The sequence below is a fragment of the Vombatus ursinus genome, unplaced genomic scaffold, assembly GCF_900497805.2.
Source record: "Vombatus ursinus unplaced genomic scaffold, bare-nosed wombat genome assembly UNPS02014863.1, whole genome shotgun sequence".
NCBI lineage: Eukaryota > Metazoa > Chordata > Mammalia > Diprotodontia > Vombatidae > Vombatus > Vombatus ursinus.
The window spans coordinates 31,289,665-31,297,312 of NW_020954641.1; the positions used below are offsets into that span (position 1 = coordinate 31,289,665).

The window sequence follows — 7,648 nt, forward strand, 5'->3', positions numbered from 1 at the left end:
TATATATATATATATATATATATATATATATATATATATACACACACACATACATTTAATATATGATATGTAATGTAATAATATATTTATTATATATTATATTATAAAATCTATTTATTATTTATTATATATTTATTATTATTCAGCCATTCATTCATTTATTGTATATTTATTTTAAAATTAAATAAATATATTAAATAAAATATTAAATAAATTTATTATTTATTATTATGTATTATTTAAAATTTATAATAAATTTATATAGAAAATTATGTATATTATAAAATATATAATTTAAAGTTTATAAAATAAGGCTGAGAGATACATTGTTAGAGCATAGCCTTTCAGGTTTCATTCTCCTCCACAAAGTCAAATGCTTTCTTGTCATCAACAAACAATAGATGCAACATAATCTTATATTCTCTCCTTCTCTTAGTACCTTATGTGACTGTGAATATGGGGTTAACTAGAAAAAGTCACACACTGAAACCACCTTTTCCTTTCTTGTGCTTTCTACAACGATGCACTCCTTGAGGGCAGGGATTGGTTTTTTTTGCCTTTTTTTGTATGCCCAGCACGTAGTACAACATCTGGAACATAGCAAGCTCTTAATAAATGCTTATTGATTGATTGCATACAGAAATATTTTCATAAAGATTTTATACTGATGAAGAAGTAGACCTTTGGGTCAGAAGTTGTTAATATCTTCATGGTAGCCTTTTTTCCCATTAATACTTTATATATATATATATATATATATATATATATATTTTTTGGTGAGGCAATAGAGGGCCATACAGCTAGTAAGTGTTAAGTGTCTGAGGCTGGATTTGAACTTAGGTCCTCCTGACTCCAAGGCCAGAGCTCTATTCACTGTGCCACCTAGCTGCCCCCAATACTACTATATTTTATGGTACTTCAAAATTTTCCCTTCTGTGGATAGAATGTTGGACCTGTAGTTAGGAAGACCTGGATTTGAATCCTGCCTCAAATATATATTGGTTGTATGACCATTAATAAGTGACTTAGCCTCTCTGAGCCTCAGTTGCTGTATATGTAAACAGGGAGTAATAATATACATATTACCTTCCTCACAAAGTTATCCTAAGCCATAAATAAGATATAACATATTAGAAGTGTTTTGTAACATCAAAGTGTCATAGAAGTGTCAGTGACAATAATAATAATTACAATTATAATAATATATAATTATACATCAATATAATGTGTTGTATAGAGTAACATATATAACATAATGAAATATATGATAATATAATATAATATATAATTATAATAATTACTGATATTTGATCACCAAATGTCTTTAAAATGATTACCTGTGGCATGGATTTCTTCTGTGTACATTTTGTTATGTGCCTCTATACTTCTCTACTTCTATGGCTTATTTTCCCCATTGCTGCCTTTTCCCTCTTTTTTGCATTTATATTGCATATAACACTCCATCACTTTTTTCTGTAATGTTTGACAAATGAGCTCATATGGTATACCAGCATTGCCTTTGGCTACCACATCTCTCTCCTTGACAAGCAAAATCCTCAGTGCTTTGGATACGAAGGAAAAGAAAAAAAAGGTCCTGCCCTCAAGGAGCTTACATTCTAATGGGGGAGAAAATCCTGTACATAAATTGGTAAAGTCAAGATACATACAGAGAAGATGCAAGAATGAAACTGACTGTCAACTTCCTTATTTGCCTCTCTGAGGAGAACCTGTGAGACTTTCATTTGGCTGCAATTTTTTGAAGACAAAAAATTGCAGCCAATTGTTTTCTGTCTTCTTTTATAGTGACAATGTCAACACAGATACCATCCAGTTCCTTCAATAGTGATATCAGCTCATTAGTTGTCAGACAAAGATCTCACAGTGAATTCCAGTAGTTAAATTAGCATGTACAGATTGTCTAAGAACTGATTCCTAGTACCTTCTGCTCCCATTTTGCTACCTTCTCATTACTAGGCAGAGTGATGTAGTGATTTGAATGTTGGACTTGGGGTCCAGAAGACCTGGGTTCAAATTTTGCCTCAGACACTTATTAGCTATGTGACCCTGAACAAATCACTTAATTTATCTGAGCCTCAGCTTTTTCATCTGTCAAATGAGGGGATCAGACCGGACAGTCTTTTAAGTCCCTTTCAGCTTTAAAACCTATGATCTTTTGATCAATATGGAAGCGGAGGCAGCTGCACAGAACTGACGGCCATACGTATGTAGTATTTGAATCGCTGAAATGCTGTGAGTTGCAGCAACGTCTGCTTGAGTGAATTATTGGGGCAGAGATGGTGCCATCCAAGAAGTCTGGGGATATAAGCTTTTGCTTGTGGATGCACCCTGTCCTTTCTCCTCCTCAGTTTCTGGTAACAATGGGTCAAGATCCCTCTGGCTTCCCTGGTCCTTGAGAGCCCTCTGGCTTCCACAGAGATAGAAAATACTGCAGACATCTGCTATGCTCATTACTATAGCTAAGTAATAAAGCCTTTTACACGGTTGGTTTGTGATAAATATTTGTGATTGAAATGAGCTAAAATGGATCATTTCTTCTGTAGATCACCTAAGGCCCATGTGGCATCTCCACCATCAGGCTAGCTTCCTTCTTTCCCCCAAAGTGTGGCCTTCCTTCATCCATAAGCTAGTATGTGCCTAGGTACCACCAAATCAATGTGAATAGCTATTTTGGGTAGTATAGTTATCCTTTCCACATTGTGGGAGTTAAGGGTATGACACCCCTGCAATCTGGAAAATCTATATAAAATTTTTTGGCCCTCCCTTTGTACCAAAAAAGAAGTCTGAATTATTATGGTATGATGTTGATATTACACAATATTATACATATATTTTATGCTTTTCTAAGTTTCTAAACTTTTTCTGTTTTGTCTTCTGGCCTTCATGTGTCATTTGCAGCTTCTGCAAAACTCCCAAATAATTCCCACTTAATTTCTTATGCCAACCCGCAATATATTGAAACCATGATGGGAAAAGTTGTGATATGGAAGGGATAACTATATCAGACTGAGCTGGTGAGCAAGGACTGCTGTGAAACAGTTTTAAACAATGATTTCTTTTGATGAAAGAAGGATAAATTTACTGCTAACTATGGGTCAGATGATTTTTTTTCTGAAGCCAAATAACATCACAAGATTATACACTGAGAGCTGGAAGGGACCTTGGGGGTCATTAGGTCTAATGACTTCAATTTAAAGATGAGCGAACTGAAGTACAGAGAAGCTCATGGTCAGCTAATTTAAATATTTTTTTTTAATTTAAAAGTTTTTGAGGTGAGATTTGAACCCAGATCTTCCAGATACCAAGTCTAATATTCTACCTCTTACAGTATGCTGCTTTCCCAAAGAGCTTTAACCATGTATCTTCTCTGTCACTAGTATGATTAACTCAGAGAACTGAGTTGAGTATCTAAAACTTTGGACATTCTAACAGAACACCTACAAGTGGCCAAGGTGTTGAAATAATCTAAAAAGAGTCAGAAACTTCAAGAGTAACAGATTAGATTGGATTCCTCAGAAAGTAAGCCTATACATGGAAAGAATTCAGCCTTTGCTGAATGAATGGAGCAGCTAGGTGGTTCAGTGGATAGAGCTCCAGGCCTAGAGTCAAGAAGATCTGAGATATCCAATCTCAGACACTTACTGGCTGTGTGATCGTGGGCAAGTTGCTTAGCCCTTGTTTACCTCAGTTTCCTCATCTGTAAAATGGGGATAATAATATAACACCTATCTTATCTTACCAGGGTTGTTGTAAGGATCAAATGAGATAATATTTATAATATCAAATGAGATGATCATCATAAAGCACTTAGCACAATGCCTGGTACATAGTAGGTGCTACATAAATGGTAGCTCTTATTATTATATTTGACTCTTTAAAAGGAGGAATTCAGCCTTTGCTGAATGAATGAATGAATGAATGGTTGTATGAATGGGACACATCTTGGCTTGCTAAATGGTGATAAAATTCCAGAAATGGAATTCTAGCAACAAATGGCACGGCAAACTCAAATATTTGGAAAGAGAGAAATGTGATGAACTGCTGAGCCAATCTATTAGACACGCTAATTGTCAGTGTAGGCAAGAACCTCCAGCCATCAGTCTGGAAAAAATAACTCAGATTGTTATAGTTCTTGAATGTTTACAAAGCATTTTCCTCCCAACAATTCTGCGGGGTTAGTAAGTGTAAATATTTTTCACATTACTCCCATTTTACAGTCTCTCTAAGCCTCAAAGAAATTTAGTTGCCCATGGTCATATGGCTAGTAAGTGTTGGAGCTGAAACTCACTGGAAATATAAAATGCCCTGGGAGCTCTTCAGTGGTTCTGAAGGGATCCCAAGCCTGGCAGGAGAAGGTATTCTGCGGCCTTTGAGGAGCCTCAGAAGCTGCTACAGTACCACTGGTCATTAATTCTTCTTCAGCAATCAGGAAGGAGGTAAGCCAAACCACCACATGAAAGACTAAAATGGGCAGCTAGGTGGCACAGTGAACAGAGTGCCAGGCCTGGAGTCAGGAAGACCTGACTTCAAATCTGGCCTCAGATACTTACTAGCTGTGTGACCCTGAACAAGACACTTCACCTTGTTTGCCTCAGTTTCCTCATCTGTAAAATGAGCTGGAGAAGGAAATGGCAAATCACTCCAGTGTCTTTGCCAAGAAAACCCCAAATGTGGTCACAGAGTCTGACACAATTGAAACAACAACAACAAAGGCTAAAATACTAGGATTTGAAGTTAGGAAGACTTGGATTCACATCTCACTTCAGATATTTACTAGCTATAAAACCCTGGGCAAGTCACAGACTTCATGAACCACAGTTTCCTCCTCTCGAAAATGGGGATAGTAATAGCAGCACTCACAGTGTTTTTATGAGGCTAAACTGTAATAATGTATGTAAAGTACTTTGCAAACCTCAAATTGCTTAAAAAAGATGAATTTTTATACTATCATTAGGACCCCACAATTAGCTTATAACTTAAACTCCAGGGGAATAAGAATGAAGGGATAGAGCGAGGACAGTAAGCAGTCACAGAACTAGCAAACCTCAGAGCTGGATGGGACCTCATAAGGAATCTCATCCTATCTTTACTGGAGCAATAACCTCATCTAAAACATCCCCAACAAGTGCTCATCAGTTTTTATTTGAATACCTCTAGTAATGGGTTACTCACTACTCCATGAGGTAATGCATTCTAATTTAGGAGAGTTCTGATTATTAAACTTTTCTTCTTCTATTGAATAGACATCACTGTACCAAAGTCTTACTGAAAATTTTCATAATATGAAGGTGACCATGAGTTCCTGAAGACACATACTTTGGCAGGTTCTGCCAAGCTGGAAAGGATATAAAGTCAGGCGAGCAACAGATTAGGTGTACTGCCTGAGGGCCAGTCTTGCCAAGTATCAAGAGCCTCATAAGAAGAAGGTGGGTCATTAAGATGTGAATTCTTTGGGCATGGTAACATATGGAAGACAAAGATACCAATGGCCTTCATTTCTGGGCAGCCACCTTCTGCTTCCAGGTTGCTGCAGCCTGAGCTAGGACTGTCAAAGGAACAGCAGGGTCAGATCCTGAAGAAATGTGCTGCAGAGGCAGAGGTGATACCACGGTGTCTGGATGATAAGACAGAACAGCAAACTGAGGTAGGAATAGATCAAGACTGGACTGGAAGCTGCCATGAAACCTTCACAGTCAGTTGGATCTGGATGGGAAATGGATCCCAAGCCCAGTATTCCATGTTCTCCCTGACTATCTGTGGTCTGCAGAACTGACCCCTAAGGGGTCAAGTTCCATGTGTAGGAAATGGTGTACGGAGATAACTGAGCGATGAAGCACTTCCATGAGAGGGGAATGTTTGGTAGTTTCTTTGCAATTTTGCTGTACTGTGTTTTAATAAACCATGTAGACACTAAAGAGTCAATTGCCAGAGTTTCCATGAAAGAATGTGGTCAGAAGAGAACAGTGTATTTTCCACATGTGGGGAATAAGAACCCTAGAGCTATAGTTTGTTTTTTTTTTACATCAGGGGCAATATTTCATGTCCATACCCTTATATCAGGGTTAAACCCAGACCAGTGCCAGTGGGCCAAGAGAAATAGGGTGAGCTTAAGGGAGGTGAGAGGGAGGAGATTTTTGGAATAAGTGCTTTCTGGTGGGATACTGAAGACTTTGGGGGGCCCTTAGAGGCACTGGCTACTTTCTGGTAAAAGAACCTGGCTTATGGCTTAAGTATAGTACTGCCTGGTGGCCAAATTACATCCCACAATTCCTACCCGGGAGTAGAGAGTGTTTTATTCTTTGTATTTGTGTCCTCAGTGCCTAGCAAACAGTAGGTGCTTAACAGATGTTTGTTAATTAATTGGTGAATGAATTGATAGCTTAATTAAGAGTGTCTTTTTGTAGATTTGTAGAAAGCAGGACACAAGCTGTTGTATGTTGCTAATGCTACTGAAGCACCTCCAATGTCACCCGGGATACTTATATGAACACCCAGCTCGTACCATTGCCACATATCAAAATGAAAAATAGCACTGTCTGCTTTCAAAGAGTGTTAAATCTAGCAGGCAAATAAGATATAGATACAAATTATTACAATCCCAGTTAGGATATTATGTGCATAGGAGAGATCCAATGGAGTAGAATGAAAGATTCAAGGAGGAAGAGATCATTTTCAGCTGATTTCAGCTGAGTGGGATCAAGAAAGACCATGGATGAGGTGACATCTGAATTAGGAGGTGAAGGAACAGGATTTCAAAAGGTAATGTAAAGGGAACATATTTCAGACATGAGGAATGGCCTATGGGAATGGATGGGAAAGGGAGAGTGTGGGATAAGACTTGGGAACAACTGGTAGTTCTCCATATGTACAAAAATACTTAGGGCAGCTCTTTTTGTGATGGCAAAGAAATAGAAACTGAGGCGGAACCCATCAATTGGGGATGCGATGGATCCTTTGATAGGTACTGCTGCCAATCATAATCATCAACTATGCAGAAATATGATAAAAACCATTTTATTATGCTAAGAACATAGACTTGCTGTATACCAAAATCAGGGAGTCCTGAGGAGCAGTTTCAGCAACCTTATTATATAGATTTTAATTACATAGGAAGGATGGACCCAAGGGAATTTTACAAAAAGCAGAAGGAGAAGGTAATGATTTACACATCAAAAAACAGATGGCAGGAGAGGGAAGAGTTGTATCAGGTGAAGTAGGAAACTAGTTAGTAAACAGTCAGTAAGTACTGCGGAGATTGCTGGAATTTGAAAACTAACCATTAATACCGGAGCTAAAGCTGATGCCTCAGCTTGATTTTGAAGACCCTAGATAGTTACATTACTTTCTCATCTTAAATAAATGACAGTAATGAAACTGAGCCAAAAATTCTCTTATCACAGGGAAGAGTGAAACAAGTTGTGGTATATGAATGTGATGGAATAGTAATGTGCTGTAAGAAATGATGAAAGGGATGGTTTCAGAGAAACCTGAGCAGACTTACATTAAATGATGCAGAGTGAAGTGAGCAGAACCAGAGAATAATTTATACAACAACTGTACCGGCTGGCCGCACCGTACACTCTCCTCCTATAAGGAGCAGGCTGCCAGAGTCATACTTACTTACCAGTCT

At 37.8% G+C, this 7,648-nt stretch overlaps 1 protein-coding gene across 1 annotated transcript in view; it reads right to left on the minus strand.

Moving 5' to 3' along the window:
* ADAMTS2 (ADAM metallopeptidase with thrombospondin type 1 motif 2) overlaps positions 1-7,648 on the minus strand; it is a 451,457-nt gene that overhangs the window by 97,395 nt on the left and 346,414 nt on the right. The gene's annotated exons all lie outside the window — the stretch shown is intronic.